The sequence below is a fragment of the Hippopotamus amphibius genome, chromosome 5 (genome assembly GCF_030028045.1).
Source record: "Hippopotamus amphibius kiboko isolate mHipAmp2 chromosome 5, mHipAmp2.hap2, whole genome shotgun sequence".
In the NCBI taxonomy this organism is placed as follows: domain Eukaryota; kingdom Metazoa; phylum Chordata; class Mammalia; order Artiodactyla; family Hippopotamidae; genus Hippopotamus; species Hippopotamus amphibius.
The window spans coordinates 115335825-115344664 of record NC_080190.1 but is presented as its reverse complement, the minus strand read 5'-3'; the positions used below and the strand labels follow the sequence as shown (position 1 = coordinate 115344664).

The 8840-nt window shown below is 40.5% G+C and overlaps 1 pseudogene; it reads left to right on the top strand.

The window, feature by feature from the left end:
* The first annotated feature begins 581 nt into the window (after positions 1–581).
* Positions 582–1040, top strand: LOC130854282 (60S ribosomal protein L26-like; annotated as a pseudogene).
* Positions 1041–8840: the final 7800 nt, after the last annotated feature.

Sequence of the window (8840 nt, the reverse complement as noted above, 5' to 3'; positions counted from 1 at the left end):
AGGGCATGAGGGAAAAAAAAAAGAGAGGCACCCCAGGACCCAAACTGCATAAAGTAGGGAAAGACCTAAATGCACCATATGGCTTCCTTCCAGTATCCATCTTTATTCCATTTCTAAATATTTAGCTAAAACAAAAGATTCTGGAACTGAATTTCTTAACCTAAAATGCAGTCATTTCATATCTGGTCATTTGGCTCAATTAAGGGCCTTTAGAGTTAGAAGTGAAGGCCACGACAGTTGTCTTTGCTTCTTGCCATCATTGTGTGGCCGAAATGAAAAGACGCAATGGTTCAAAAACAAAAAGACAAGCAACCCAATTGATCATGTTTGTAATTGACTATAGAGTAGATGATAACCAATGATCACCAAAGCTGAGAGGTTTCCAGTATTGTGCAAATTTAACAGGGCATGGGGTGAGGTCAGAGGGCATGGGGCAGGCTTTGCAAAAATAACAAAACAAAGAACAATTTATATACAGACAGTAGGGGAAGCTGTAAGAATTGGTACTATACTGGAAGGTCATTAAAAAGTCTTTTTAGCTCTTTCTTTTTGCGGCCAATGCTGAAGCACCAGTGGCCAAAATGAATTTGAATCCCTTTGTGACTTGTGAGCAAAGCAAGAACATAAAAGACATTTCAGGGCACCTTCCCACATTCGCAGGAAGATTGTCGTCCCCTTTTTCCAAAGAGCTGAGACAGAGGTACAGTGTTCGATCCATGCCCATTGGGAAGGATGATGAATTTCAGGTTGGCAGAGTTGTGCACGGTTACAGAAGTATGTCATCTACAGGAATGAGTGCAGCAGGAGAAGCTACAGGCACAGCTGTCCATGCGGACGTTCACCCAGCAGGTGGTTAATATCCCTCCACCAAACCCGGACAAAGACCCCCAAAAGATCCTTGAGAGTAAAGCCAGATCTCTCCAAGTAGGAAAGGAGAGGGCAACTCTAAGGAAGAAACAATTGAGATGATGCAGAAAATAATCTTACATGCAACTTTCATTAAAAACTGTTCAAATGAAGGGAAAGAGGGCCATTTATGACATAATCCATCTAAAACAATAATGAAAAACGAGAGGATATTATGTGTCCCACACGCCTTTATTCCACAAATATACAGAGAGTCCCCACCATGTGCTAGGCTCTTCTCTAGGTACTGGGGACAATTTAGTGGACAAAACAGGCAAAACCCCAGCCCTCATGGAGCTGACATTGTGGTAGGAAGAGAGGGCGATAAAAATCAGCGCACGTTCCAGCCACACTGAAGATGCTGGGCGCTCTGGGGGAAGCCGTGCAGACAAGGAGGATCAGAATGGGCCGCACTGAAAGCACCGCAATGACAACTGGACAGATACTTGAAGGAAGTGAGGGATGAGCCAGGGAGGTACCTCAGGGAGCACTCTGCGCAAAGGCTGATGGGGAGTGTGTCTGGTAGCTGATCGGCCCAGGTAGAGAATACTGGGAACAGGGGACAGAGAGGCACCTGGGGGCAAATCATATGAGGTCCGCAGGCTATTGGGAGGATTTCTGGGAACACCAGAAGCTAAGAGAAAGGGATGGAACAGATTTTCCCTGAGATCCTCTGTGTGTGTGTGTGTGTGTGTGTGTGGCCTTGCTGCACTGAATGTGGGATCTTAGTTCCCTGACCAGGGATCACACCCACGCCTCCTGCAGTGGAAGCACAGAGTCTTAACCACTGGACTGCCAGGGAAGTCCCTCCCTGAGACCCTTAGAGACAGCATGCTTCTGCCAGCACCTTGATTTTGGACTTCTGAGCCTCCAGGGCTGTGAGAGAAGACATTTTTGTTGTTTTAAGGCACTCAGTTTGTGGCACTCTTTTGTGTCATTCTTAGGAAACTAAAACAAAGACACAAGAATTTGTTTTACCTCTTCGCTGTTTCTATACATGTAACTTATTGCCATTTTTTTCCCACAATTGCATACTATTACGGGGCAAGAAAATTCTGACCCGGCGGGGGGGGGGGGAATGATGACTAATATTTACATATGACTCACTATGTGCAAAGTACTTTATATATATATATATTATCTCATTTAATTCTCACAACAATTCTAAACAATTCTATCACATAGGTACTGTTATTATCACACCCATTTTACAGATGAGCATACTGAGGTCACAGATGAACACAGAGGTCAAATGCCTTGCTCAAGATCACATGACTAATGGAATAGCAGAGCAGGTTTCCAACCCAGGCAGGCTGGCTCCAAAGTTTGAAGGTTGACCACTTATTAATAAACATTAAGGTAAACCCAATATTCATTGCAGCACTATTTACAATAGCCAAGACATGGAAACAATCAAATGTCCATTGACAGATGAATGGATAAAGAAGATGTGGTACATATATATAGTGAAATACTACTCAGCCATAAAAAAGAATGAAATAATGCCATTTGCAGCAACATGGATGGACCTAGAGATTATCATACTAAGTGAAGCAAGTCAGACAGAGAAAGACAAATATCATATGATATCATTTATATGTGGAATCAAAAATATGACAGAAATGAACTTATCTGCAAAACAGAAACAGACTTACAGACATAGAGAACAGACTTGTGGTTGCCAAAGCAGGGTGTGGGGGAGGATGGCTTGGGAGTTTGGGATTAGCAGATGCAAACTATTATATATAGAATGGATAAACAACAAGGTCTTACTGTATAGCACAGGGAACTATATTCAATAGCCTGTGATAAAACATAGTGCAAAAGAATATGAAAAACAATGTATGTGTATATTATATATATATATATGTATAACTGAATCATTTTGCTGTACAGTAAAAACTAACACAGCTTTGTAAATCAACTATACTTCAATAAAATACATTTTAAAAATATGTTGGGGTAAAAAAAAATGTTTCCCACTAAAGCTTATTGCAAAGCTTGCAATTTACACATATGCAACTGAAAATTATAATAGAAAGCACTGTTCCTAAATTAAAGTCAAAAGTGAATCTGGCAAGAGAGCAAAAACATGGTGACCCATAGACAGCTTAGGGGAGAGGAGAGTCCCACAGGACGGAAGTTCAAGGACACACCAGCCAGCATGATCATCCATTCCTCTCTCTCTGATTAGATGCTCCCAAGCAACCTTCTGATTGTAGTCAGTTTTCCCAGGTACATTCGCCTACGGAGAGAAAGTGCTGTAATCCACAAACATGGCACCTAGTGCTGTGACAGGTGTGTTTCTCTTTGTAAAGTAACAAACTGGCAGGAATTCCTTGGCAGTCCAGTGGTCGGGACTCCATGCTTCCACTGCAGGGGGCAGGGGTTTGATCCCTGGCTGGGGAACTAAGATCCCCATATGCTGTGTGGCAAACAGCCAAAAGAACGAAAGAAAGAGAGAAAGAAAAGAGAAAGAAAGAAAAGAAAGAAAGAAAGAAAGAAAGAAAGAAAGAAAGAAAGAAAGAAAGAAAGAAAGAAAGAAAGAAAGAAAAGAAGAAAGAGGAGGGAAGAAAGAAAGAAGAGGGAAGAAAGAAAAGAGGGAAGAAAAATTGGCTTTCTAGTGTGTGTAGGGAGATAGGGTGTTCTAAAAGTGTGGGAGGGCTGAAACTAACACAACATTGTAAATCAACTATACTCCAACAAAAATTAAAAAAAAAAAGTGGGCTCCCCTCATGGTCCAGTGGTTAGGACTCCGAGCTTCCATTCTGCTGGTGTGGGGTGGGGGGTGGGGGGTGGGGTATGGGTTCGATCCCTGGTCGGGGAACTGAGATCCAATCCAGCATGCTGCATGGCATGGCCAAGAAATAAATACATAAAATAAAATAAGGTTTTTAAAAAAGTGTGGGAGGGCATTCTGAAATAGGTTTTGAACTGTTTCCTACATTTCCAAAGCCATCCTTCCTGATGAGCCTGCTCTGTGAGAGAGGGCGATAAGAAATGCTTGTGTACATCGAACAGAAAACAAAGTAAAGAGCTATAGGTCACTTAACCATGAAGCAATGGGAGTGAATTTTAAGTCATTAAACATGTTATGCAATAGCTTCAGAAAGCTGTCAAGGGATCTGTGACTTCACTCGTAACTGAAAAGTGGTTTGCTAAGTGAGTTTTCCATTGCTGTAACAAAGGGGAGTCACTGCCTATCTTATTTTGGAGAAAGAAAAGAAAATGTAAAAGAAAATCTGAGTCCCACTGTGATCTTTCTTCAGATGCTTTTTTCCTAAATGTATTCATTTTCCAACTTGTTGCCATATCAACCAGAAGAATGAAATGGTCAGGTGAGTTCATAAGCTCTCATGTAATGATTTGCTTTATCCAAATGATTTATTATGTTGTGGTTTTTTAAAAACTATATTATTTTTTAGTCTGTGTAATTATATTTCTTTTCTTTTTTCCTTTTCCTTTTTTTTTTTTTTAACTACACCACGCAGCTTGCAGGATCTTAGTTCCCCGGCCAGGGATCAAACCCATACCCCTCCCTGCTGCCCCCCACCAGCAGAATGGAAGCTCGGAGTCCTGAAAGTGAAAGTGCCAAGTTCTAACCACTGGACCACCAGGGAATTCCCCGGAATTATATTTCTTAATCCAACAACAAAAAATTAGTTTAGGAATTTTCACTGACATGAATATACAATGGAGCATTACTCTTCTAGAAAAACTACAGCTCAATAGAACATGCAGGATAATATTTTCACTGTTCTAGATTCTAAAGAAGCTGAAAAGAAAAGAAAACCTACAGCTGCACGTTTTCTGTTCTCTTGGGGAACTAAAGCTCTAGGATGGGGTCACCTAAATTTAAAATGGCCTTTTTCGTGTCACTAACCATAACTGTCACCACCACCAGCTCTGAATATCCACAAAGACCCTGCCTGGTGAAGCTGTGGACCTCCTTCTCAAAGTAATCTTGTCAAGTGTATAAAATACAGAACATTAACCCCAAAACCAATGATATTAAAGAAAACCCTATTCAAGTACAGTCTGTGGATAGAATAAGGGGATCCATGAAGTTTGGTAAGATAACCCAACATTTTTAGTTTCACTAATCCCTAACTGAAATTTATCACTTTCTTGCATGGCAAGTGTAGGCAACAAAGGACGGTGGTATAATCATTACCAGAGACTGTTACTAAGGGAAAACACAGGTTTTTTTTTTACACCGTATTATCATTGTTGTATACATCTTGATATGTAATTTATATATAACCTAATTGACATGTGCATCATACTTTGAAATTTCTGCACTTAAGTCTGCTGCTAAATCTTGTTATCCAATGTATTAATAAAGAAGCTAATACATTAATATATCACAAACATTTTAAATATTTTAATAACTATTTCAACATAACTAGTTTCTCTTGTAACCTTTTTTTAAATAAATTTATTTATGTATTTATTGGCTGTGTTGCGTCTTCGTTGCTGCACGCACGCGGGCTTTCTCTAGTTGCAGCAAGCAGGAGCTACTCTGTTGTAGTGTGCAGGCTTCTCATTGCAGTGGCTTCTCTTGTGGAGCACGGGCTGTAGGGTTTCACACGGGCTTCAGTAGTTGTGGTGCATGGGCTAGTAGTTGTGGCTTGAAGGCTCTAGAGCTCAGGCTTGGTAGTTGTGGTGCATGGGCTTAGTTGCTCTGTGGGATCTTTCCAGACCAGGGATCAAACCTGTGTCCCCTGCATTGGCAGGTGGATTCTTAACCACTGCATCATCAAGGAAGTCTTGTCTTGTAATCTTATTATTATATATTTTATTTACTGCAAAATACACAAAGCTTAGAGGTTAACTCATTTAGTTCTTACATATATAACATATATATAACCACTGTAACCACTATGTAGTTCAAGAACTCAAGACACAGAAGGTTTTTATCACCCCAGAAAGTTTCTCTACATTCCTTCCCAGTCAATAATCCCCTCAGTAACCACCATTCTATTTTCTATCACCACAGCTTAATTATGCCTGTTCTTGAACTTCATATAAATGAAATCACATAGCACATACTCTTTTGTGCCTGATTTCTTTGAGTTAACACGTTTTTGAGACTCATCCGTGTTTTTGTACCACTAGTTTTTAAATTTTTCATTGCTATCTAGTATCTCAATATATGAATATTCCATCATTTATTTACTTAATCATTTTAGGTAGAAATTCGTGTTGATTCCAGTTTGGAATTAGTATTTATAGAGCTTCTATAAACAATGTGGTATAAATCATTTGGTAGACATAGGCACTTGTTTCACTTGGGTACATACCTAGGAATACCATTGCTGGATCACAGAGTAGGTGTATGTTTAACTTTATTAGAAACTGCCAGCTTGACAAAGCAACTGTAGGACTGTACACTCCCACCAGCCATGTATGAGCACTCCAGTTGCTCCTAGTCCTTGCCAACACTTGACATTGTTAGCTTTTTTACTTTTATTCATTGTAGTGAGTGTGTAGTGGTATTTCATTTTGATATATATAGTATATATTTGACATAATAATATAATATGTAACTATACTATATTTTATTGATATGCAATATATTTTTGTATACATATTTTAAAACATTCTAAGCAAGGGGTCATCACACACACACACACACACACACACAAACACACACAAAGAATCCCCCTTCAATTCAGGGGACACAGGTTTGATCCCTGGTCAGGGAACTAACATCTCACATGCTGCAGGGCAACTAAGCCTGGGTGCCACAACTACTGAACCTGCACACTCTGAAGCCCGAGTGCCACCACTAGAGAGAAGACCATACCCCACAACGAAGAGCCGACACGTGGCAATAAAAGATCCCACATGTCGCAACAAAGATCCCGCATGCCAAAACTAAGACCAGATGCAGCCAAATAAAATAAAATGAAATACGAGTCAACAAAAACAAGAAAATAAAATAAAGATATTATTTTCACAAATCCTGGAACCAGTAGAATTTTTCCCCCAGGCAGCCATGAACATTTGAAGAAAAGTCTTATTGTGCTGGAATCCAGACTGCTGTAAAGTTATGAGTTAGTACAGAAATTTGAAGTAAAATATTAAAATATTTTGTTAGCTTATAAAGCTGACTACTTCAGGTAAGACAAGGTTCCTGCTCCCTGGGGAGAGTCTAATCTAGTAGGAAAAATAAAAGATGTTTTCGTCCTCAACTAAATCAAAGAATACACATCTCTTAATTTGATGGTGCAAATCAAAATAATTTCCCTTTTTTACTTCTAATGTATTGCAGGATATTTCAATTTTTAGAAGTTAAATGGGAAAAGAAAATTAACTTATATTTCTTCAAAATGCATATTTCTTTCCATGCCCATCAAGGAAAATTGGTGGAGGAAAGGAGCTCTCACACTCAACTGGGTGACTGAAGAGCATTTAATAAAGGGACTATGCACAAAGCGGAGGGAAGAGTTCAAGGAAAATGAAGTACAGTAAATACAGCATCCTGCTGCAAGCAGTGGGAGGTGGGAGGAGGTGCTAAAGGGGAGACCGGGAGCCAGCTCCAGGTCCCAGAAAGGGTAGCTCTATGGCCAGTGTGATGGACAGACTCTCACATGGCTCCCGATAGCCCCACATCCTGGGACTCATGCCCTTGTGTAATCCCCTCGCCTTGAACATGGCAGGACCTATGACTCACTTCTAACCCCCAGAACACGGCAAATGGGAGGGGATGTCATTTCTGAAATTACTTTATATAAGATGAAAGCCCAGTTCCTTCCCATGTGGGCCTTGAAGAAGCAAGCTGCCATGTCATGACTCACTCTATGGAGAGGGCCATGTGGCAATGAACTAGAGCAGTCTCTGACCCACAGCTAGCAAGACACTGAACCCCTCAATCTGAGAGCCTCCAAGGAATCAAGTGCTGCCAAGAACCAAGGGAACCTGAAAGCAGATCCCTCTCTGGCCAAGCCTCAAGATGAGATGGCAGCCCTGATGACATCTTGATTGCAGCTTTGCAGAGGACTCTGCTCAGCTGCCGCCCTGGATGCCTGAGCCACAGAAACAGTAAGATCGTAAGCGTGTGTTGTTTTAAGTCACGAAGTTTATAGTGACATTGTTGCGCAGCCATAGATACCTAATGGAGGCAGAGATAGCTAATAGCTAATAGTAGCTGAGTCTTTAGCAGAGGATGCAGACCACCCACGACACCACACAGGGAGGGAGGAAGGGGAATAAAGACCCCAGTCTCCACCCCTCCTATTTGACTTCCCAACTGACCAAACAACACGGCGGCCGGAGAGAAGGGAGCCTCTTACTGTAGTCCAAACAGGTCATCCTCCCAGGGACGGAGAGAAAAATAATGGACAGTGAACTTGGAGGAGCAGATAAGATCAACCAGCAGAATAACTTTACCAAACCCTGTTTTCAAAACTAAAATATTTACTTTATAACCAATGAGAACATTTATCCATATTCAAATTAAATACATGAATAATGCCTTTAATAATGCAATATGTTAAGGTATATGCAGTCATATTTTTAAATTTATATTTTTATTTTTAAATATATATGATCATATTTTTTAATTTTTAAAAAACTTATTTTTAAAATTTTTACTTTGTGTATGGTCTTATTTTTACTTTAGGTTATAGAGCTTCATTAAATTATATTATGACACTAGTAAAGGCACCTAGCTTTTTAAGAATTAAATAGAAAAGACGATGACTGGGACTTCCCTGGTGGCACAGTGGGTAAGAATCCTCCTGCCAATGCAGGGGACACAGGTTTGATCCCTGGTCTGGGAAGCTCCCACATGCTGCGGAGCAACTAAGCCTATGTGCCACAACTACTGAGCCTATGCTCTAGAGCCTGCAAGCCACAACTACTGAAGCCCGTGCACCTAGAGCCCATGCTCTGCAACAAGAGAAGCCACCACAATGAGAAGCCCTCAT